Source organism: Phoenix dactylifera, chromosome 4 (genome assembly GCF_051530095.1).
Source record: "Phoenix dactylifera cultivar Ajwa chromosome 4, Ajwa_hap1_PhDact_Kaust_v1.1, whole genome shotgun sequence".
NCBI lineage: Eukaryota > Viridiplantae > Streptophyta > Magnoliopsida > Arecales > Arecaceae > Phoenix > Phoenix dactylifera.
Window position 1 is genome coordinate 37,834,528 of NC_143193.1, and position 17,808 is coordinate 37,852,335.

At 49.5% G+C, this 17,808-nt stretch overlaps 49 non-coding genes across 49 annotated transcripts; all 49 read right to left on the minus strand.

The window, feature by feature from the left end:
* Window positions 1–105: 105 nt before the first annotated feature.
* Window positions 106–224, minus strand: LOC149764211 (5S ribosomal RNA). Its single transcript, XR_016405741.1, has one exon. It is a non-coding gene; the product is annotated as a 5S ribosomal RNA (ribosomal RNA).
* A 246-nt stretch (window positions 225–470) lies between these two features.
* On the minus strand, window positions 471–589 carry LOC149764212 (5S ribosomal RNA). Its single transcript, XR_016405947.1, has one exon. It is a non-coding gene; the product is annotated as a 5S ribosomal RNA (ribosomal RNA).
* Window positions 590–837: 248 nt separating this feature from the next.
* On the minus strand, window positions 838–956 carry LOC149764213 (5S ribosomal RNA). The gene has a single exon (XR_016412315.1). It is a non-coding gene; the product is annotated as a 5S ribosomal RNA (ribosomal RNA).
* Window positions 957–1,202: 246 nt separating this feature from the next.
* Window positions 1,203–1,321, minus strand: LOC149764214 (5S ribosomal RNA). Its single transcript, XR_016411130.1, has one exon. It is a non-coding gene; the product is annotated as a 5S ribosomal RNA (ribosomal RNA).
* Window positions 1,322–1,567: 246 nt separating this feature from the next.
* On the minus strand, window positions 1,568–1,686 carry LOC149764215 (5S ribosomal RNA). The gene has a single exon (XR_016411131.1). It is a non-coding gene; the product is annotated as a 5S ribosomal RNA (ribosomal RNA).
* Window positions 1,687–1,932: 246 nt separating this feature from the next.
* On the minus strand, window positions 1,933–2,051 carry LOC149764216 (5S ribosomal RNA). The gene has a single exon (XR_016405856.1). It is a non-coding gene; the product is annotated as a 5S ribosomal RNA (ribosomal RNA).
* A 246-nt stretch (window positions 2,052–2,297) lies between these two features.
* LOC149764217 (5S ribosomal RNA) lies at window positions 2,298–2,416 on the minus strand. Its single transcript, XR_016402765.1, has one exon. It is a non-coding gene; the product is annotated as a 5S ribosomal RNA (ribosomal RNA).
* A 246-nt stretch (window positions 2,417–2,662) lies between these two features.
* LOC149764218 (5S ribosomal RNA) lies at window positions 2,663–2,781 on the minus strand. Its single transcript, XR_016411132.1, has one exon. It is a non-coding gene; the product is annotated as a 5S ribosomal RNA (ribosomal RNA).
* Window positions 2,782–3,027: 246 nt separating this feature from the next.
* LOC149764219 (5S ribosomal RNA) lies at window positions 3,028–3,146 on the minus strand. The gene has a single exon (XR_016411133.1). It is a non-coding gene; the product is annotated as a 5S ribosomal RNA (ribosomal RNA).
* A 246-nt stretch (window positions 3,147–3,392) lies between these two features.
* Window positions 3,393–3,511, minus strand: LOC149764220 (5S ribosomal RNA). Its single transcript, XR_016411134.1, has one exon. It is a non-coding gene; the product is annotated as a 5S ribosomal RNA (ribosomal RNA).
* A 246-nt stretch (window positions 3,512–3,757) lies between these two features.
* On the minus strand, window positions 3,758–3,876 carry LOC149764221 (5S ribosomal RNA). The gene has a single exon (XR_016412562.1). It is a non-coding gene; the product is annotated as a 5S ribosomal RNA (ribosomal RNA).
* Window positions 3,877–4,123: 247 nt separating this feature from the next.
* On the minus strand, window positions 4,124–4,242 carry LOC149764222 (5S ribosomal RNA). The gene has a single exon (XR_016407499.1). It is a non-coding gene; the product is annotated as a 5S ribosomal RNA (ribosomal RNA).
* Window positions 4,243–4,488: 246 nt separating this feature from the next.
* Window positions 4,489–4,607, minus strand: LOC149764223 (5S ribosomal RNA). Its single transcript, XR_016411135.1, has one exon. It is a non-coding gene; the product is annotated as a 5S ribosomal RNA (ribosomal RNA).
* Window positions 4,608–4,853: 246 nt separating this feature from the next.
* On the minus strand, window positions 4,854–4,972 carry LOC149764224 (5S ribosomal RNA). The gene has a single exon (XR_016411136.1). It is a non-coding gene; the product is annotated as a 5S ribosomal RNA (ribosomal RNA).
* Window positions 4,973–5,218: 246 nt separating this feature from the next.
* On the minus strand, window positions 5,219–5,337 carry LOC149764225 (5S ribosomal RNA). The gene has a single exon (XR_016411138.1). It is a non-coding gene; the product is annotated as a 5S ribosomal RNA (ribosomal RNA).
* A 246-nt stretch (window positions 5,338–5,583) lies between these two features.
* Window positions 5,584–5,702, minus strand: LOC149764226 (5S ribosomal RNA). The gene has a single exon (XR_016412563.1). It is a non-coding gene; the product is annotated as a 5S ribosomal RNA (ribosomal RNA).
* A 247-nt stretch (window positions 5,703–5,949) lies between these two features.
* On the minus strand, window positions 5,950–6,068 carry LOC149764227 (5S ribosomal RNA). Its single transcript, XR_016407500.1, has one exon. It is a non-coding gene; the product is annotated as a 5S ribosomal RNA (ribosomal RNA).
* A 246-nt stretch (window positions 6,069–6,314) lies between these two features.
* LOC149764228 (5S ribosomal RNA) lies at window positions 6,315–6,433 on the minus strand. The gene has a single exon (XR_016411139.1). It is a non-coding gene; the product is annotated as a 5S ribosomal RNA (ribosomal RNA).
* A 246-nt stretch (window positions 6,434–6,679) lies between these two features.
* On the minus strand, window positions 6,680–6,798 carry LOC149764229 (5S ribosomal RNA). Its single transcript, XR_016412316.1, has one exon. It is a non-coding gene; the product is annotated as a 5S ribosomal RNA (ribosomal RNA).
* Window positions 6,799–7,046: 248 nt separating this feature from the next.
* LOC149764230 (5S ribosomal RNA) lies at window positions 7,047–7,165 on the minus strand. The gene has a single exon (XR_016412318.1). It is a non-coding gene; the product is annotated as a 5S ribosomal RNA (ribosomal RNA).
* Window positions 7,166–7,413: 248 nt separating this feature from the next.
* On the minus strand, window positions 7,414–7,532 carry LOC149764231 (5S ribosomal RNA). Its single transcript, XR_016412319.1, has one exon. It is a non-coding gene; the product is annotated as a 5S ribosomal RNA (ribosomal RNA).
* Window positions 7,533–7,778: 246 nt separating this feature from the next.
* On the minus strand, window positions 7,779–7,897 carry LOC149764232 (5S ribosomal RNA). Its single transcript, XR_016411140.1, has one exon. It is a non-coding gene; the product is annotated as a 5S ribosomal RNA (ribosomal RNA).
* A 246-nt stretch (window positions 7,898–8,143) lies between these two features.
* LOC149764233 (5S ribosomal RNA) lies at window positions 8,144–8,262 on the minus strand. The gene has a single exon (XR_016411141.1). It is a non-coding gene; the product is annotated as a 5S ribosomal RNA (ribosomal RNA).
* A 246-nt stretch (window positions 8,263–8,508) lies between these two features.
* LOC149764234 (5S ribosomal RNA) lies at window positions 8,509–8,627 on the minus strand. Its single transcript, XR_016405857.1, has one exon. It is a non-coding gene; the product is annotated as a 5S ribosomal RNA (ribosomal RNA).
* A 246-nt stretch (window positions 8,628–8,873) lies between these two features.
* Window positions 8,874–8,992, minus strand: LOC149764235 (5S ribosomal RNA). The gene has a single exon (XR_016411142.1). It is a non-coding gene; the product is annotated as a 5S ribosomal RNA (ribosomal RNA).
* A 246-nt stretch (window positions 8,993–9,238) lies between these two features.
* On the minus strand, window positions 9,239–9,357 carry LOC149764236 (5S ribosomal RNA). The gene has a single exon (XR_016408916.1). It is a non-coding gene; the product is annotated as a 5S ribosomal RNA (ribosomal RNA).
* Window positions 9,358–9,603: 246 nt separating this feature from the next.
* LOC149764237 (5S ribosomal RNA) lies at window positions 9,604–9,722 on the minus strand. The gene has a single exon (XR_016405949.1). It is a non-coding gene; the product is annotated as a 5S ribosomal RNA (ribosomal RNA).
* Window positions 9,723–9,970: 248 nt separating this feature from the next.
* On the minus strand, window positions 9,971–10,089 carry LOC149764238 (5S ribosomal RNA). The gene has a single exon (XR_016412320.1). It is a non-coding gene; the product is annotated as a 5S ribosomal RNA (ribosomal RNA).
* Window positions 10,090–10,335: 246 nt separating this feature from the next.
* On the minus strand, window positions 10,336–10,454 carry LOC149764239 (5S ribosomal RNA). Its single transcript, XR_016402337.1, has one exon. It is a non-coding gene; the product is annotated as a 5S ribosomal RNA (ribosomal RNA).
* Window positions 10,455–10,700: 246 nt separating this feature from the next.
* LOC149764240 (5S ribosomal RNA) lies at window positions 10,701–10,819 on the minus strand. Its single transcript, XR_016405858.1, has one exon. It is a non-coding gene; the product is annotated as a 5S ribosomal RNA (ribosomal RNA).
* A 246-nt stretch (window positions 10,820–11,065) lies between these two features.
* Window positions 11,066–11,184, minus strand: LOC149764241 (5S ribosomal RNA). The gene has a single exon (XR_016411144.1). It is a non-coding gene; the product is annotated as a 5S ribosomal RNA (ribosomal RNA).
* A 246-nt stretch (window positions 11,185–11,430) lies between these two features.
* LOC149764242 (5S ribosomal RNA) lies at window positions 11,431–11,549 on the minus strand. The gene has a single exon (XR_016405742.1). It is a non-coding gene; the product is annotated as a 5S ribosomal RNA (ribosomal RNA).
* A 246-nt stretch (window positions 11,550–11,795) lies between these two features.
* Window positions 11,796–11,914, minus strand: LOC149764243 (5S ribosomal RNA). The gene has a single exon (XR_016405950.1). It is a non-coding gene; the product is annotated as a 5S ribosomal RNA (ribosomal RNA).
* Window positions 11,915–12,162: 248 nt separating this feature from the next.
* LOC149764244 (5S ribosomal RNA) lies at window positions 12,163–12,281 on the minus strand. The gene has a single exon (XR_016412321.1). It is a non-coding gene; the product is annotated as a 5S ribosomal RNA (ribosomal RNA).
* Window positions 12,282–12,527: 246 nt separating this feature from the next.
* Window positions 12,528–12,646, minus strand: LOC149764245 (5S ribosomal RNA). Its single transcript, XR_016411145.1, has one exon. It is a non-coding gene; the product is annotated as a 5S ribosomal RNA (ribosomal RNA).
* Window positions 12,647–12,892: 246 nt separating this feature from the next.
* On the minus strand, window positions 12,893–13,011 carry LOC149764246 (5S ribosomal RNA). The gene has a single exon (XR_016411146.1). It is a non-coding gene; the product is annotated as a 5S ribosomal RNA (ribosomal RNA).
* Window positions 13,012–13,257: 246 nt separating this feature from the next.
* Window positions 13,258–13,376, minus strand: LOC149764247 (5S ribosomal RNA). Its single transcript, XR_016405860.1, has one exon. It is a non-coding gene; the product is annotated as a 5S ribosomal RNA (ribosomal RNA).
* Window positions 13,377–13,622: 246 nt separating this feature from the next.
* LOC149764248 (5S ribosomal RNA) lies at window positions 13,623–13,741 on the minus strand. The gene has a single exon (XR_016402766.1). It is a non-coding gene; the product is annotated as a 5S ribosomal RNA (ribosomal RNA).
* A 246-nt stretch (window positions 13,742–13,987) lies between these two features.
* Window positions 13,988–14,106, minus strand: LOC149764249 (5S ribosomal RNA). The gene has a single exon (XR_016411147.1). It is a non-coding gene; the product is annotated as a 5S ribosomal RNA (ribosomal RNA).
* Window positions 14,107–14,352: 246 nt separating this feature from the next.
* Window positions 14,353–14,471, minus strand: LOC149764250 (5S ribosomal RNA). Its single transcript, XR_016411148.1, has one exon. It is a non-coding gene; the product is annotated as a 5S ribosomal RNA (ribosomal RNA).
* Window positions 14,472–14,717: 246 nt separating this feature from the next.
* On the minus strand, window positions 14,718–14,836 carry LOC149764251 (5S ribosomal RNA). The gene has a single exon (XR_016411150.1). It is a non-coding gene; the product is annotated as a 5S ribosomal RNA (ribosomal RNA).
* Window positions 14,837–15,082: 246 nt separating this feature from the next.
* Window positions 15,083–15,201, minus strand: LOC149764252 (5S ribosomal RNA). The gene has a single exon (XR_016412564.1). It is a non-coding gene; the product is annotated as a 5S ribosomal RNA (ribosomal RNA).
* Window positions 15,202–15,448: 247 nt separating this feature from the next.
* On the minus strand, window positions 15,449–15,567 carry LOC149764253 (5S ribosomal RNA). The gene has a single exon (XR_016407502.1). It is a non-coding gene; the product is annotated as a 5S ribosomal RNA (ribosomal RNA).
* A 247-nt stretch (window positions 15,568–15,814) lies between these two features.
* Window positions 15,815–15,933, minus strand: LOC149764254 (5S ribosomal RNA). Its single transcript, XR_016412322.1, has one exon. It is a non-coding gene; the product is annotated as a 5S ribosomal RNA (ribosomal RNA).
* A 246-nt stretch (window positions 15,934–16,179) lies between these two features.
* On the minus strand, window positions 16,180–16,298 carry LOC149764255 (5S ribosomal RNA). Its single transcript, XR_016402447.1, has one exon. It is a non-coding gene; the product is annotated as a 5S ribosomal RNA (ribosomal RNA).
* A 246-nt stretch (window positions 16,299–16,544) lies between these two features.
* On the minus strand, window positions 16,545–16,663 carry LOC149764256 (5S ribosomal RNA). Its single transcript, XR_016405861.1, has one exon. It is a non-coding gene; the product is annotated as a 5S ribosomal RNA (ribosomal RNA).
* A 246-nt stretch (window positions 16,664–16,909) lies between these two features.
* LOC149764257 (5S ribosomal RNA) lies at window positions 16,910–17,028 on the minus strand. The gene has a single exon (XR_016411151.1). It is a non-coding gene; the product is annotated as a 5S ribosomal RNA (ribosomal RNA).
* A 246-nt stretch (window positions 17,029–17,274) lies between these two features.
* Window positions 17,275–17,393, minus strand: LOC149764258 (5S ribosomal RNA). The gene has a single exon (XR_016405743.1). It is a non-coding gene; the product is annotated as a 5S ribosomal RNA (ribosomal RNA).
* Window positions 17,394–17,639: 246 nt separating this feature from the next.
* LOC149764259 (5S ribosomal RNA) lies at window positions 17,640–17,758 on the minus strand. Its single transcript, XR_016405951.1, has one exon. It is a non-coding gene; the product is annotated as a 5S ribosomal RNA (ribosomal RNA).
* Between the last annotated feature and the right edge of the window lie 50 nt (window positions 17,759–17,808).

A 17,808-nucleotide genomic window follows, 5' to 3' on the forward strand; every position in this document is an offset into this window, starting at 1 on the left:
CAGTTTATTTTCGGGGGGAAAAAATTATCCGAAGAGGAAAAGCCAAAAGCCAAAAAATTAAAAATAAATATTATCAAAAAATAAAAAAGCGGGCAAAAAATAAAAAGGGTGCAACACGAGGACTTCCCAGGGGGTCACCCATCCTAGTACTACTCTCGCCCAAGCACGCTTAACTGCGGAGTTCTGATCGGATCCGGCGCATTAGTGCTGGTATGATCGCACCCATGACATGCCCTTCGAAACTCCCTTTTATGACAAAGCAGCAGACCTCGACGGCCCGAGGCATTCGCGCTGCCGGGGCCGTTCTGGTGTAGGATTCAACGCGCTGTTCCGCTATGCGGCATGGCACCGCGAGTCTCCGGACTCAGTTTATTTTCGGGGGAAAAAAATTATCCGAAGAGAAAAAGCCAAAAGCCGAAAAATTAAAAATAAATATTATCAAAAAATAAAAAAGCGGGCAAAAATTAAAAGGGGTGCAACACGAGGACTTCCCAGGGGGTCACCCATCCTAGTACTACTCTCGCCCAAGCACGCTTAACTGCGGAGTTATGATGGGATCCGGTGCATTAGTGCTGGTATGATCGCACCCATGACATGCCCATCGAAACTCCCTTTTATGACAAAGCAGCAGACCTCGACGGCCCGAGACATTCGCGCCGCCGGGGCCGTTCTGGCGTAGGATTCAACGCGCTGGTCCCGCTATGCGGCATGGCACCGCCAGTCTCCGGACTCAGTTTATTTTCGGGGGAAAAAAATTATCCGAAGAGGAAAAGCCAAAAGCCGAAAAATTAAAAATAAATATTATCAAAAAATAAAAAAGTGGAGAAAAAAATAAAAAGGGTGCAACACGAGGACTTCCCAGGGGGTCACCCATCCTAGTACTACTCTCGCCCAAGCACGCTTAACTGCGGAGTTCTGATGGGATCCGGTGCATTAGTGCTGGTATGATCGCACCCATGACATGCCCTTCGAAACTCCCTTTTATGACAAAGCAGCAGACCTCGACGGCCCGAGACATTCGCGCTGCCGGGGCCGTTCTGGCGTAGGATTCAACGCGCTGTTCCGCTATGCGGCATGGCACCGCGAGTCTCCGGACTCAGTTTATTTTCGGGGGAAAAAAATTATCCGAAGAGGAAAAGCCAAAAGCCGAAAAATTAAAAATAAATATTATCAAAAAATAAAAAAGCGGGCAAAAAATAAAAGGGGTGCAACACGAGGACTTCCCAGGGGGTCACCCATCCTAGTACTACTCTCGCCCAAGCACGCTTAACTGCGGAGTTCTGATGGGATCCGGTGCATTAGTGCTGGTATGATCGCACCCATGACATGCCCATCGAAACACCCTTTTATGACAAAGCAGCAGACCTCGACGGCCCGAGACATTCGCGCTGCCGGGGCCGTTCTGGCGTAGGATTCAACGCGCTGTTCCGCTATGCGGCATGGCACCGCGAGTCTCCGGACTCAGTTTATTTTCGGGGGAAAAAAATTATCCGAAGAGGAAAAGCCAAAAGCCGAAAAATTAAAAATAAATATTATCAAAAAATAAAAAAGCGGGCAAAAAATAAAAGGGGTGCAACACGAGGACTTCCCAGGGGGTCACCCATCCTAGTACTACTCTCGCCCAAGCACGCTTAACTGCGGAGTTCTGATGGGATCCGGTGCATTAGTGCTGGTATGATCGCACCCATGACATGCCCTTCGAAACTCCCTTTTATGACAAAGCAGCAGACCTCGACGGCCCGAGACATTCGCGCTGCCGGGGCCGTTCTGGCGTAGGATTCAACGCGCTGTTCCGCTATGCGGCATGGCACCGCGAGCCTCCGGACTCAGTTTATTTTCGAGGGAAAAAAATTATCCGAAGTGGAAAAGCCAAAAGCCGAAAAATTAAAAATAAATATTATCAAAAAATAAAAAAGCGGGCAAAAAATAAAAGGGGTGCAACACGAGGACTTCCCAGGGGGTCACCCATCCTAGTACAACTCTCGCCCAAGCACGCTTAACTGCGGAGTTCTGATAGGATCCGGTGCATTAGTGCTGGTATGATTGCACCCAAGACATGCCCTTCGAAACTCCCTTTTATGACAAAGCAGCAGACCTCGACGGCCCGAGACATTCGCGCTGCCGGGGCCGTTCTGGCGTAGGATTCAACACGCTCTTCCGCTATGCGGCATGGCACCGCCAGTCTCCGGACTCAGTTTATTTTCGGGGGAAAAAAATTATCCGAAGAGGAAAAGCCAAAAGCCGAAAAATAAAAAATAAATGTTGTCAAAAAATAAAAAAGCGGGCAAAAAATAAAAGGGGTGCAACACGAGGACTTCCCAGGGGGTCACCCATCCTAGTACTACTCTCGCCCAAGCACGCTTAACTGCGGAGTTCTGATGGGATCTGGTGCATTAGTGCTGGTATGATCGCACCCATGACATGCCCTTCGAAACTCCCTTTTATGACAAAGCAGCAGACCTTGACGGCCCGAGACATTCGCGCTGCCGGGGCCATTCTGGCGTAGGATTCAACGCGCTGTTCCGCTATGCGGCATGGCACCGCCAGTCTCCGGACTCAGTTTATTTTCGGGGGGAAAAAATTATCCGAAGAGGAAAAGCCAAAAGCCGAAAAATAAAAAATAAATGTTGTCAAAAAATAAAAAAGCGGGCAAAAAATAAAAGGGGTGCAACACGAGGACTTCCCAGGGGGTCACCCATCCTAGTACTACTCTCGCCCAAGCACGCTTAACTGCGGAGTTCTGATGGGATCCGGTGCATTAGTGCTGGTATGATCGCACCCATGACATGCCCTTCGAAACTCCCTTTTATGACAAAGCAGCAGACCTTGACGGCCCGAGACATTCGCGCTGCCGGGGCCATTCTGGCGTAGGATTCAACGCGCTGTTCCGCTATGCGGCATGGCACCGCCAGTCTCCGGACTCAGTTTATTTTCGGGGGGAAAAAATTATCCGAAGAGGAAAAGCCAAAAGCCAAAAAATTAAAAATAAATATTATCAAAAAATAAAAAAGCGGGCAAAAAATAAAAGGGGTGCAACACGAGGACTTCCCAGGGGGTCACCCATCCTAGTACTACTCTCGCCCAAGCACGCTTAACTGCGGAGTTCTGATGGGATCCGGTGCATTAGTGCTGGTATGATCGCACCCATGACATGCCCATCGAAACACCCTTTTATGACAAAGCAGCAGACCTCGACGGCCCGAGACATTCGCGCTGCCGGGGCCGTTCTGGCGTAGGATTCAACGCGCTGTTCCGCTATGCGGCATGGCACCGCGAGTCTCCGGACTCAGTTTATTTTCGGGGGAAAAAAATTATCCGAAGAGGAAAAGCCAAAAGCCGAAAAATTAAAAATAAATATTATCAAAAAATAAAAAAGCGGGCAAAAAATAAAAGGGGTGCAACACGAGGACTTCCCAGGGGGTCACCCATCCTAGTACTACTCTCGCCCAAGCACGCTTAACTGCGGAGTTCTGATGGGATCCGGTGCATTAGTGCTGGTATGATCGCACCCATGACATGCCCATCGAAACACCCTTTTATGACAAAGCAGCAGACCTCGACGGCCCGAGACATTCGCGCTGCCGGGGCCGTTCTGGCGTAGGATTCAATGCGCTGTTCCGCTATGCGGCATGGCACCGCGAGTCTCCGGACTCAGTTTATTTTCGAGGGAAAAAAATTATCCGAAGAGGAAAAGCCAAAAGCCAAACAATTAAAGATAAATGTTATCAAAAAAGAAAAAAGCGGGCAAAAAATAAAAGGGGTGCAACACGAGGACTTCCCATGGGGTCACCCATCCTAGTACTACTCTCGCCCAAGCACGCTTAACTGCGGAGTTCTGATGGGATCCGGTGCATTAGTGCTGGTATGATCGCACCCATGATATGCCCTTCGAAACTCCCTTTTATGACAAAGCAGCAGACCTCGACGGCCCGAGACATTCGCGCTGCCGGGGCCGTTCTGGCGTAGGATTCAACGCGCTAGTCCCGCTCTGTGGCATGGCACCGCCAGTCTCCGGACTCAGTTTATTGTCGGGGGAAAAAAATTATCCTAAGAGGAAAAGCCAAAAGCCAAAAAATTAAAAATAAATATTATCAAAAAATAAAAAAGCGGGCAAAAAATAAAAAGGGTGCAACATGAGGACTTCCCAGGGGGTCACCCATCCTAGTACTACTCTCGCCCAAGCACGCTTAACTGCGGAGTTCTGATAGGATCCGGTGCATTAGTGCTGGTATGATCGCACCCAAGACATGCCCTTCGAAACTCCCTTTTATGACAAAGCAGCAGACCTCGACGGCCCGAGACATTCGCGCTGCCGGGGCCATTCTGGCGTAGGATTCAACACGCTGTTCCGCTATGCGGCATGGCGCCGCCAGTCTCCGGACTCAGTTTATTTTCGGGGGAAAAAAATTATCCGAAGAGAAAAAGCCAAAAGCCGAAAAATAAAAAATAAATGTTATCAAAAAATAAAAAAGCGGGCAAAAAATAAAAGGGGTGCAACACGAGGACTTCCCAGGGGGTCACCCATCCTAGTACTACTCTCGCCCAAGCACGCTTAACTGCGGAGTTCTGATGGGATCCGGTGCATTAGTGCTGGTATGATCGCACCCATGACATGCCCTTCGAAACTCCCTTTTATGACAAAGCAGCAGACCTCGACGGCCCGAGACATTCGCGCTGCCGGGGCCGTTCTGGCGTAGGATTCAACGCGCTGTTCCGCTATGCGGCATGGCACCGCCAGTCTCCGGACTCAGTTTATTTTCGGGGGGAAAAAATTATCCGAAGAGGAAAAGCCAAAAGCCAAAAAATTAAAAATAAATATTATCAAAAAATAAAAAAGCGGGCAAAAAATAAAAGGGGTGCAACACGAGGACTTCCCAGGGGGTCACCCATCCTAGTACTACTCTCGCCCAAGCACGCTTAACTGCGGAGTTCTGATGGGATCCGGTGCATTAGTGCTGGTATGATCGCACCCATGACATGCCCATCGAAACACCCTTTTATGACAAAGCAGCAGACCTCGACGGCCCGAGACATTCGCGCTGCCGGGGCCGTTCTGGCGTAGGATTCAACGCGCTGTTCCGCTATGCGGCATGGCACCGCGAGTCTCCGGACTCAGTTTATTTTCGGGGGAAAAAAATTATCCGAAGAGGAAAAGCCAAAAGCCGAAAAATTAAAAATAAATATTATCAAAAAATAAAAAAGCGGGCAAAAAATAAAAGGGGTGCAACACGAGGACTTCCCAGGGGGTCACCCATCCTAGTACTACTCTCGCCCAAGCACGCTTAACTGCGGAGTTCTGATGGGATCCGGTGCATTAGTGCTGGTATGATCGCACCCATGACATGCCCATCGAAACACCCTTTTATGACAAAGCAGCAGACCTCGACGGCCCGAGACATTCGCGCTGCCGGGGCCGTTCTGGCGTAGGATTCAATGCGCTGTTCCGCTATGCGGCATGGCACCGCGAGTCTCCGGACTCAGTTTATTTTCGAGGGAAAAAAATTATCCGAAGAGGAAAAGCCAAAAGCCAAACAATTAAAGATAAATGTTATCAAAAAAGAAAAAAGCGGGCAAAAAATAAAAGGGGTGCAACACGAGGACTTCCCATGGGGTCACCCATCCTAGTACTACTCTCGCCCAAGCACGCTTAACTGCGGAGTTCTGATGGGATCCGGTGCATTAGTGCTGGTATGATCGCACCCATGATATGCCCTTCGAAACTCCCTTTTATGACAAAGCAGCAGACCTCGACGGCCCGAGACATTCGCGCTGCCGGGGCCGTTCTGGCGTAGGATTCAACGCGCTAGTCCCGCTCTGCGGCATGGCACCGCCAGTCTCCGGACTCAGTTTATTGTCGGGGGAAAAAAATTATCCTAAGAGGAAAAGCCAAAAGCCAAAAAATTAAAAATAAATATTATCAAAAAATAAAAAAGCGGGCAAAAAATAAAAAGGGTGCAACATGAGGACTTCCCAGGGGGTCACCCATCCTAGTACTACTCTCGCCCAAGCACGCTTAACTGCGGAGTTCTGATAGGATCCGGTGCATTAGTGCTGGTATGATCGCACCCAAGACATGCCCTTCGAAACTCCCTTTTATGACAAAGCAGCAGACCTCGACGGCCCGAGACATTCGCGCTGCCGGGGCCATTCTGGCGTAGGATTCAACACGCTGTTCCGCTATGCGGCATGGCGCCGCCAGTCTCCGGACTCAGTTTATTTTCGGGGGAAAAAAATTATCCGAAGAGAAAAAGCCAAAAGCCGAAAAATAAAAAATAAATGTTATCAAAAAATAAAAAAGCGGGCAAAAAATAAAAGGGGTGCAACACGAGGACTTCCCAGGGGGTCACCCATCCTAGTACTACTCTCGCCCAAGCACGCTTAACTGCGGAGTTCTGATGGGATCCGGTGCATTAGTGCTGGTATGATCGCACCCATGACATGCCCTTCGAAACTCCCTTTTATGACAAAGCAGCAGACCTCGACGGCCCGAGACATTCGCGCTGCCGGGGCCGTTCTGGCGTAGGATTCAACGCGCTGTTCCGCTATGCGGCATGGCACCGCCAGTCTCCGGACTCAGTTTATTTTCGGGGGGAAAAAATTATCCGAAGAGGAAAAGCCAAAAGCCAAAAAATTAAAAATAAATATTATCAAAAAATAAAAAAGCGGGCAAAAAATAAAAAGGGTGCAACACGAGGACTTCCCAGGGGGTCACCCATCCTAGTACTACTCTCGCCCAAGCACGCTTAACTGCGGAGTTCTGATGGGATCCGGTGCATTAGTGCTGGTATGATCGCACCCATGACATGCCCATCGAAACTCCCTTTTATGACAAAGCAGCAGACCTCGACGGCCCGAGACATTCGCGCCGCCGGGGCCGTTCTGGCGTAGGATTCAACGCGCTATTCCCGCTATGCGGCATGGCACCGCCAGTCTCCGGACTCAGTTTATTTTCGGGGGAAAAAAAATATCCGAAGAGGAAAAGCCAAAAGCCGAAAAATTAAAAATAAATATTATCAAAAAATAAAAAAGTGGAGAAAAAAATAAAAAGGGTGCAACACGAGGACTTCCCAGGGGGTCACCCATCCTAGTACTACTCTCGCCCAAGCACGCTTAACTGCGGAGTTCTGATGGGATCCGGTGCATTAGTGCTGGTATGATCGCACCCATGACATGCCCATCGAAACTCCCTTTTATGACAAAGCAGCAGACCTCGACGGCCCGAGACATTCGCGCCGCCGGGGCCGTTCTGGCGTAGGATTCAACGCGCTATTCCCGCTATGCGGCATGGCACCGCCAGTCTCCGGACTCAGTTTATTTTCGGGGGAAAAAAAATATCCGAAGAGGAAAAGCCAAAAGCCGAAAAATTAAAAATAAATATTATCAAAAAATAAAAAAGTGGAGAAAAAAATAAAAAGGGTGCAACACGAGGACTTCCCAGGGGGTCACCCATCCTAGTACTACTCTCGCCCAAGCACGCTTAACTGCGGAGTTCTGATGGGATCCGGTGCATTAGTGCTGGTATGATCGCACCCATGACATGCCCTTCGAAACTCCCTTTTATGACAAAGCAGCAGACCTCGACGGCCCGAGACATTCGCGCTGCCGGGGCCGTTCTGGCGTAGGATTCAACGCGCTGTTCCGCTATGCGGCATGGCACCGCGAGTCTCCGGACTCAGTTTATTTTCGGGGGAAAAAAATTATCCGAAGAGGAAAAGCCAAAAGCCGAAAAATTAAAAATAAATATTATCAAAAAATAAAAAAGCGGGCAAAAAATAAAAGGGGTGCAACACGAGGACTTCCCAGGGGGTCACCCATCCTAGTACTACTCTCGCCCAAGCACGCTTAACTGCGGAGTTCTGATGGGATCCGGTGCATTAGTGCTGGTATGATCGCACCCATGACATGCCCATCGAAACACCCTTTTATGACAAAGCAGCAGACCTCGACGGCCCGAGACATTCGCGCTGCCGGGGCCGTTCTGGCGTAGGATTCAACGCGCTGTTCCGCTATGCGGCATGGCACCGCGAGTCTCCGGACTCAGTTTATTTTCGGGGGAAAAAAATTATCCGAAGAGGAAAAGCCAAAAGCCGAAAAATTAAAAATAAATATTATCAAAAAATAAAAAAGCGGGCAAAAAATAAAAGGGGTGCAACACGAGGACTTCCCAGGGGGTCACCCATCCTAGTACTACTCTCGCCCAAGCACGCTTAACTGCGGAGTTCTGATGGGATCCGGTGCATTAGTGCTGGTATGATCGCACCCATGACATGCCCTTCGAAACTCCCTTTTATGACAAAGCAGCAGACCTCGACGGCCCGAGACATTCGCGCTGCCGGGGCCGTTCTGGCGTAGGATTCAACGCGCTGTTCCGCTATGCGGCATGGCACCGCGAGCCTCCGGACTCAGTTTATTTTCGAGGGAAAAAAATTATCCGAAGTGGAAAAGCCAAAAGCCGAAAAATTAAAAATAAATATTATCAAAAAATAAAAAAGCGGGCAAAAAATAAAAGGGGTGCAACACGAGGACTTCCCAGGGGGTCACCCATCCTAGTACAACTCTCGCCCAAGCACGCTTAACTGCGGAGTTCTGATAGGATCCGGTGCATTAGTGCTGGTATGATTGCACCCAAGACATGCCCTTCGAAACTCCCTTTTATGACAAAGCAGCAGACCTCGACGGCCCGAGACATTCGCGCTGCCGGGGCCGTTCTGGCGTAGGATTCAACACGCTCTTCCGCTATGCGGCATGGCACCGCCAGTCTCCGGACTCAGTTTATTTTCGGGGGAAAAAAATTATCCGAAGAGGAAAAGCCAAAAGCCGAAAAATAAAAAATAAATGTTGTCAAAAAATAAAAAAGCGGGCAAAAAATAAAAGGGGTGCAACACGAGGACTTCCCAGGGGGTCACCCATCCTAGTACTACTCTCGCCCAAGCACGCTTAACTGCGGAGTTCTGATGGGATCCGGTGCATTAGTGCTGGTATGATCGCACCCATGACATGCCCTTCGAAACTCCCTTTTATGACAAAGCAGCAGACCTTGACGGCCCGAGACATTCGCGCTGCCGGGGCCATTCTGGCGTAGGATTCAACGCGCTGTTCCGCTATGCGGCATGGCACCGCCAGTCTCCGGACTCAGTTTATTTTCGGGGGGAAAAAATTATCCGAAGAGGAAAAGCCAAAAGCCAAAAAATTAAAAATAAATATTATCAAAAAATAAAAAAGCGGGCAAAAAATAAAAAGGGTGCAACACGAGGACTTCCCAGGGGGTCACCCATCCTAGTGCTACTCTCGCCCAAGCACGCTTAACTGCGGAGTTCTGATCGGATCCGGCGCATTAGTGCTGGTATGATCGCACCCATGACATGCCCTTCGAAACTCCCTTTTATGACAAAGCAGCAGACCTCGACGGCCCGAGGCATTCGCGCTGCCGGGGCCGTTCTGGTGTAGGATTCAACGCGCTGTTCCGCTATGCGGCATGGCACCGCGAGTCTCCGGACTCAGTTTATTTTCGGGGGAAAAAAATTATCCGAAGAGGAAAAGCCAAAAGCCGAAAAATTAAAAATAAATATTATCAAAAAATAAAAAAGCGGGCAAAAATTAAAAGGGGTGCAACACGAGGACTTCCCAGGGGGTCACCCATCCTAGTACTACTCTCGCCCAAGCACGCTTAACTGCGGAGTTATGATGGGATCCGGTGCATTAGTGCTGGTATGATCGCACCCATGACATGCCCATCGAAACTCCCTTTTATGACAAAGCAGCAGACCTCGACGGCCCGAGACATTCGCGCCGCCGGGGCCGTTCTGGCGTAGGATTCAACGCGCTGGTCCCGCTATGCGGCATGGCACCGCCAGTCTCCGGACTCAGTTTATTTTCGGGGGAAAAAAATTATCCGAAGAGGAAAAGCCAAAAGCCGAAAAATTAAAAATAAATATTATCAAAAAATAAAAAAGTGGAGAAAAAAATAAAAAGGGTGCAACACGAGGACTTCCCAGGGGGTCACCCATCCTAGTACTACTCTCGCCCAAGCACGCTTAACTGCGGAGTTCTGATGGGATCCGGTGCATTAGTGCTGGTATGATCGCACCCATGACATGCCCTTCGAAACTCCCTTTTATGACAAAGCAGCAGACCTCGACGGCCCGAGACATTCGCGCTGCCGGGGCCGTTCTGGCGTAGGATTCAACGCGCTGTTCCGCTATGCGGCATGGCACCGCGAGTCTCCGGACTCAGTTTATTTTCGGGGGAAAAAAATTATCCGAAGAGGAAAAGCCAAAAGCCGAAAAATTAAAAATAAATATTATCAAAAAATAAAAAAGCGGGCAAAAAATAAAAGGGGTGCAACACGAGGACTTCCCAGGGGGTCACCCATCCTAGTACTACTCTCGCCCAAGCACGCTTAACTGCGGAGTTCTGATGGGATCCGGTGTATTAGTGCTGGTATGATCGCACCCATGACATGCCCTTCGAAACTCCCTTTTATGACAAAGCAGCAGACCTCGACGGCCCGAGACATTCGCGCTGCCGGGGCCGTTCTGGCGTAGGATTCAACGCGCTGTTCCGCTATGCGGCATGGCACCGCGAGCCTCCGGACTCAGTTTATTTTCGAGGGAAAAAAATTATCCGAAGTGGAAAAGCCAAAAGCCGAAAAATTGAAAATAAATATTATCAAAAAATAAAAAAGCGGGCAAAAAATAAAAGGGGTGCAACACGAGGACTTCCCAGGGGGTCACCCATCCTAGTACAACTCTCGCCCAAGCACGCTTAACTGCGGAGTTCTGATAGGATCCGGTGCATTAGTGCTGGTATGATTGCACCCAAGACATGCCCTTCGAAACTCCCTTTTATGACAAAGCAGCAGACCTCGACGGCCCGAGACATTCGCGCTGCCGGGGCCGTTCTGGCGTAGGATTCAACACGCTCTTCCGCTATGCGGCATGGCACCGCCAGTCTCCGGACTCAGTTTATTTTCGGGGGAAAAAAATTATCCGAAGAGGAAAAGCCAAAAGCCGAAAAATAAAAAATAAATGTTGTCAAAAAATAAAAAAGCGGGCAAAAAATAAAAGGGGTGCAACACGAGGACTTCCCAGGGGGTCACCCATCCTAGTACTACTCTCGCCCAAGCACGCTTAACTGCGGAGTTCTGATGGGATCCGGTGCATTAGTGCTGGTATGATCGCACCCATGACATGCCCTTCGAAACTCCCTTTTATGACAAAGCAGCAGACCTTGACGGCCCGAGACATTCGCGCTGCCGGGGCCATTCTGGCGTAGGATTCAACGCGCTGTTCCGCTATGCGGCATGGCACCGCCAGTCTCCGGACTCAGTTTATTTTCGGGGGGAAAAAATTATCCGAAGAGGAAAAGCCAAAAGCCAAAAAATTAAAAATAAATATTATCAAAAAATAAAAAAGCGGGCAAAAAATAAAAAGGGTGCAACACGAGGACTTCCCAGGGGGTCACCCATCCTAGTACTACTCTCGCCCAAGCACGCTTAACTGCGGAGTTCTGATCGGATCCGGCGCATTAGTGCTGGTATGATCGCACCCATGACATGCCCTTCGAAACTCCCTTTTATGACAAAGCAGCAGACCTCGACGGCCCGAGGCATTCGCGCTGCCGGGGCCGTTCTGGTGTAGGATTCAACGCGCTGTTCCGCTATGCGGCATGGCACCGCGAGTCTCCGGACTCAGTTTATTTTCGGGGGAAAAAAATTATCCGAAGAGAAAAAGCCAAAAGCCGAAAAATTAAAAATAAATATTATCAAAAAATAAAAAAGCGGGCAAAAATTAAAAGGGGTGCAACACGAGGACTTCCCAGGGGGTCACCCATCCTAGTACTACTCTCGCCCAAGCACGCTTAACTGCGGAGTTATGATGGGATCCGGTGCATTAGTGCTGGTATGATCGCACCCATGACATGCCCATCGAAACTCCCTTTTATGACAAAGCAGCAGACCTCGACGGCCCGAGACATTCGCGCCGCCGGGGCCGTTCTGGCGTAGGATTCAACGCGCTGGTCCCGCTATGCGGCATGGCACCGCCAGTCTCCGGACTCAGTTTATTTTCGGGGGAAAAAAATTATCCGAAGAGGAAAAGCCAAAAGCCGAAAAATTAAAAATAAATATTATCAAAAAATAAAAAAGTGGAGAAAAAAATAAAAAGGGTGCAACACGAGGACTTCCCAGGGGGTCACCCATCCTAGTACTACTCTCGCCCAAGCACGCTTAACTGCGGAGTTCTGATGGGATCCGGTGCATTAGTGCTGGTATGATCGCACCCATGACATGCCCTTCGAAACTCCCTTTTATGACAAAGCAGCAGACCTCGACGGCCCGAGACATTCGCGCTGCCGGGGCCGTTCTGGCGTAGGATTCAACGCGCTGTTCCGCTATGCGGCATGGCACCGCGAGTCTCCGGACTCAGTTTATTTTCGGGGGAAAAAAATTATCCGAAGAGGAAAAGCCAAAAGCCGAAAAATTAAAAATAAATATTATCAAAAAATAAAAAAGCGGGCAAAAAATAAAAGGGGTGCAACACGAGGACTTCCCAGGGGGTCACCCATCCTAGTACTACTCTCGCCCAAGCACGCTTAACTGCGGAGTTCTGATGGGATCCGGTGCATTAGTGCTGGTATGATCGCACCCATGACATGCCCATCGAAACACCCTTTTATGACAAAGCAGCAGACCTCGACGGCCCGAGACATTCGCGCTGCCGGGGCCGTTCTGGCGTAGGATTCAACGCGCTGTTCCGCTATGCGGCATGGCACCGCGAGTCTCCGGACTCAGTTTATTTTCGGGGGAAAAAAATTATCCGAAGAGGAAAAGCCAAAAGCCGAAAAATTAAAAATAAATATTATCAAAAAATAAAAAAGCGGGCAAAAAATAAAAGGGGTGCAACACGAGGACTTCCCAGGGGGTCACCCATCCTAGTACTACTCTCGCCCAAGCACGCTTAACTGCGGAGTTCTGATGGGATCCGGTGCATTAGTGCTGGTATGATCGCACCCATGACATGCCCTTCGAAACTCCCTTTTATGACAAAGCAGCAGACCTCGACGGCCCGAGACATTCGCGCTGCCGGGGCCGTTCTGGCGTAGGATTCAACGCGCTGTTCCGCTATGCGGCATGGCACCGCGAGCCTCCGGACTCAGTTTATTTTCGAGGGAAAAAAATTATCCGAAGTGGAAAAGCCAAAAGCCGAAAAATTAAAAATAAATATTATCAAAAAATAAAAAAGCGGGCAAAAAATAAAAGGGGTGCAACACGAGGACTTCCCAGGGGGTCACCCATCCTAGTACAACTCTCGCCCAAGCACGCTTAACTGCGGAGTTCTGATAGGATCCGGTGCATTAGTGCTGGTATGATTGCACCCAAGACATGCCCTTCGAAACTCCCTTTTATGACAAAGCAGCAGACCTCGACGGCCCGAGACATTCGCGCTGCCGGGGCCGTTCTGGCGTAGGATTCAACACGCTCTTCCGCTATGCGGCATGGCACCGCCAGTCTCCGGACTCAGTTTATTTTCGGGGGAAAAAAATTATCCGAAGAGGAAAAGCCAAAAGCCGAAAAATAAAAAATAAATGTTGTCAAAAAATAAAAAAGCGGGCAAAAAATAAAAGGGGTGCAACACGAGGACTTCCCAGGGGGTCACCCATCCTAGTACTACTCTCGCCCAAGCACGCTTAACTGCGGAGTTCTGATGGGATCTGGTGCATTAGTGCTGGTATGATCGCACCCATGACATGCCCTTCGAAACTCCCTTTTATGACAAAGCAGCAGACCTTGACGGCCCGAGACATTCGCGCTGCCGGGGCCATTCTGGCGTAGGATTCAACGCGCTGTTCCGCTATGCGGCATGGCACCGCCAGTCTCCGGACTCAGTTTATTTTCGGGGGGAAAAAATTATCCGAAGAGGAAAAGCCAAAAGCCGAAAAATAAAAAATAAATGTTGTCAAAAAATAAAAAAGCGGGCAAAAAATAAAAGGGGTGCAACACGAGGACTTCCCAGGGGGTCACCCATCCTAGTACTACTCTCGCCCAAGCACGCTTAACTGCGGAGTTCTGATGGGATCCGGTGCATTAGTGCTGGTATGATCGCACCCATGACATGCCCTTCGAAACTCCCTTTTATGACAAAGCAGCAGACCTTGACGGCCCGAGACATTCGCGCTGCCGGGGCCATTCTGGCGTAGGATTCAACGCGCTGTTCCGCTATGCGGCATGGCACCGCCAGTCTCCGGACTCAGTTTATTTTCGGGGGGAAAAAATTATCCGAAGAGGAAAAGCCAAAAGCCAAAAAATTAAAAATAAATATTATCAAAAAATAAAAAAGCGGGCAAAAAATAAAAGGGGTGCAACACGAGGACTTCCCAGGGGGTCACCCATCCTAGTACTACTCTCGCCCAAGCACGCTTAACTGCGGAGTTCTGATGGGATCCGGTGCATTAGTGCTGGTATGATCGCACCCATGACATGCCCATCGAAACACCCTTTTATGACAAAGCAGCAGACCTCGACGGCCCGAGACATTCGCGCTGCCGGGGCCGTTCTGGCGTAGGATTCAACGCGCTGTTCCGCTATGCGGCATGGCACCGCGAGTCTCCGGACTCAGTTTATTTTCGGGGGAAAAAAATTATCCGAAGAGGAAAAGCCAAAAGCCGAAAAATTAAAAATAAATATTATCAAAAAATAAAAAAGCGGGCAAAAAATAAAAGGGGTGCAACACGAGGACTTCCCAGGGGGTCACCCATCCTAGTACTACTCTCGCCCAAGCACGCTTAACTGCGGAGTTCTGATGGGATCCGGTGCATTAGTGCTGGTATGATCGCACCCATGACATGCCCATCGAAACACCCTTTTATGACAAAGCAGCAGACCTCGACGGCCCGAGACATTCGCGCTGCCGGGGCCGTTCTGGCGTAGGATTCAATGCGCTGTTCCGCTATGCGGCATGGCACCGCGAGTCTCCGGACTCAGTTTATTTTCGAGGGAAAAAAATTATCCGAAGAGGAAAAGCCAAAAGCCAAACAATTAAAGATAAATGTTATCAAAAAAGAAAAAAGCGGGCAAAAAATAAAAGGGGTGCAACACGAGGACTTCCCATGGGGTCACCCATCCTAGTACTACTCTCGCCCAAGCACGCTTAACTGCGGAGTTCTGATGGGATCCGGTGCATTAGTGCTGGTATGATCGCACCCATGATATGCCCTTCGAAACTCCCTTTTATGACAAAGCAGCAGACCTCGACGGCCCGAGACATTCGCGCTGCCGGGGCCGTTCTGGCGTAGGATTCAACGCGCTAGTCCCGCTCTGTGGCATGGCACCGCCAGTCTCCGGACTCAGTTTATTGTCGGGGGAAAAAAATTATCCTAAGAGGAAAAGCCAAAAGCCAAAAAATTAAAAATAAATATTATCAAAAAATAAAAAAGCGGGCAAAAAATAAAAAGGGTGCAACATGAGGACTTCCCAGGGGGTCACCCATCCTAGTACTACTCTCGCCCAAGCACGCTTAACTGCGGAGTTCTGATAGGATCCGGTGCATTAGTGCTGGTATGATCGCACCCAAGACATGCCCTTCGAAACTCCCTTTTATGACAAAGCAGCAGACCTCGACGGCCCGAGACATTCGCGCTGCCGGGGCCATTCTGGCGTAGGATTCAACACGCTGTTCCGCTATGCGGCATGGCGCCGCCAGTCTCCGGACTCAGTTTATTTTCGGGGGAAAAAAATTATCCGAAGAGGAAAAGCCAAAAGCCGAAAAATTAAAAATAAATATTATCAAAAAATAAAAAAGTGGAGAAAAAAATAAAAAGGGTGCAACACGAGGACTTCCCAGGGGGTCACCCATCCTAGTACTACTCTCGCCCAAGCACGCTTAACTGCGGAGTTCTGATGGGATCCGGTGCATTAGTGCTGGTATGATCGCACCCATGACATGCCCTTCGAAACTCCCTTTTATGACAAAGCAGCAGACCTCGACGGCCCGAGACATTCGCGCTGCCGGGGCCGTTCTGGCGTAGGATTCAACGCGCTGTTCCGCTATGCGGCATGGCACCGCGAGTCTCCGGACTCAGTTTATTTTCGGGGGAAAAAAATTATCCGAAGAGGAAAAGCCAAAAGCCGAAAAATTAAAAATAAATATTATCAAAAAATAAAAAAGCGGGCAAAAAATAAAAGGGGTGCAACACGAGGACTTCCCAGGGGGTCACCCATCCTAGTACTACTCTCGCCCAAGCACGCTTAACTGCGGAGTTCTGATGGGATCCGGTGTATTAGTGCTGGTATGATCGCACCCATGACATGCCCTTCGAAACTCCCTTTTATGACAAAGCAGCAGACCTCGACGGCCCGAGACATTCGCGCTGCCGGGGCCGTTCTGGCGTAGGATTCAACGCGCTGTTCCGCTATGCGGCATGGCACCGCGAGCCTCCGGACTCAGTTTATTTTCGAGGGAAAAAAATTATCCGAAGTGGAAAAGCCAAAAGCCGAAAAATTGAAAATAAATATTATCAAAAAATAAAAAAGCGGGCAAAAAATAAAAGGGGTGCAACACGAGGACTTCCCAGGGGGTCACCCATCCTAGTACAACTCTCGCCCAAGCACGCTTAACTGCGGAGTTCTGATAGGATCCGGTGCATTAGTGCTGGTATGATTGCACCCAAGACATGCCCTTCGAAACTCCCTTTTATGACAAAGCAGCAGACCTCGACGGCCCGAGACATTCGCGCTGCCGGGGCCGTTCTGGCGTAGGATTCAACACGCTCTTCCGCTATGCGGCATGGCACCGCCAGTCTCCGGACTCAGTTTATTTTCGGGGGAAAAAAATTATCCGAAGAGGAAAAGCCAAAAGCCGAAAAATAAAAAATAAATGTTGTCAAAAAATAAAAAAGCGGGCAAAAAATAAAAGGGGTGCAACACGAGGACTTCCCAGGGGGTCACCCATCCTAGTACTACTCTCGCCCAAGCACGCTTAACTGCGGAGTTCTGATGGGATCCGGTGCATTAGTGCTGGTATGATCGCACCCATGACATGCCCTTCGAAACTCCCTTTTATGACAAAGCAGCAGACCTTGACGGCCCGAGACATTCGCGCTGCCGGGGCCATTCTGGCGTAGGATTCAACGCGCTGTTCCGCTATGCGGCATGGCACCGCCAGTCTCCGGACTCAGTTTATTTTCGGGGGGAAAAAATTATCCGAAGAGGAAAAGCCAAAAGCCAAAAAATTAAAAATAAATATTATCAAAAAATAAAAAAGCGGGCAAAAAATAAAAAGGGTGCAACACGAGGACTTCCCAGGGGGTCACCCATCCTAGTACTACTCTCGCCCAAGCACGCTTAACTGCGGAGTTCTGATCGGATCCGGCGCATTAGTGCTGGTATGATCGCACCCATGACATGCCCTTCGAAACTCCCTTTTATGACAAAGCAGCAGACCTCGACGGCCCGAGGCATTCGCGCTGCCGGGGCCGTTCTGGTGTAGGATTCAACGCGCTGTTCCGCTATGCGGCATGGCACCGCGAGTCTCCGGACTCAGTTTATTTTCGGGGGAAAAAAATTATCCGAAGAGAAAAAGCCAAAAGCCGAAAAATTAAAAATAAATATTATCAAAAAATAAAAAAGCGGGCAAAAATTAAAAGGGGTGCAACACGAGGACTTCCCAGGGGGTCACCCATCCTAGTACTACTCTCGCCCAAGCACGCTTAACTGCGGAGTTATGATGGGATCCGGTGCATTAGTGCTGGTATGATCGCACCCATGACATGCCCATCGAAACTCCCTTTTATGACAAAGCAGCAGACCTCGAC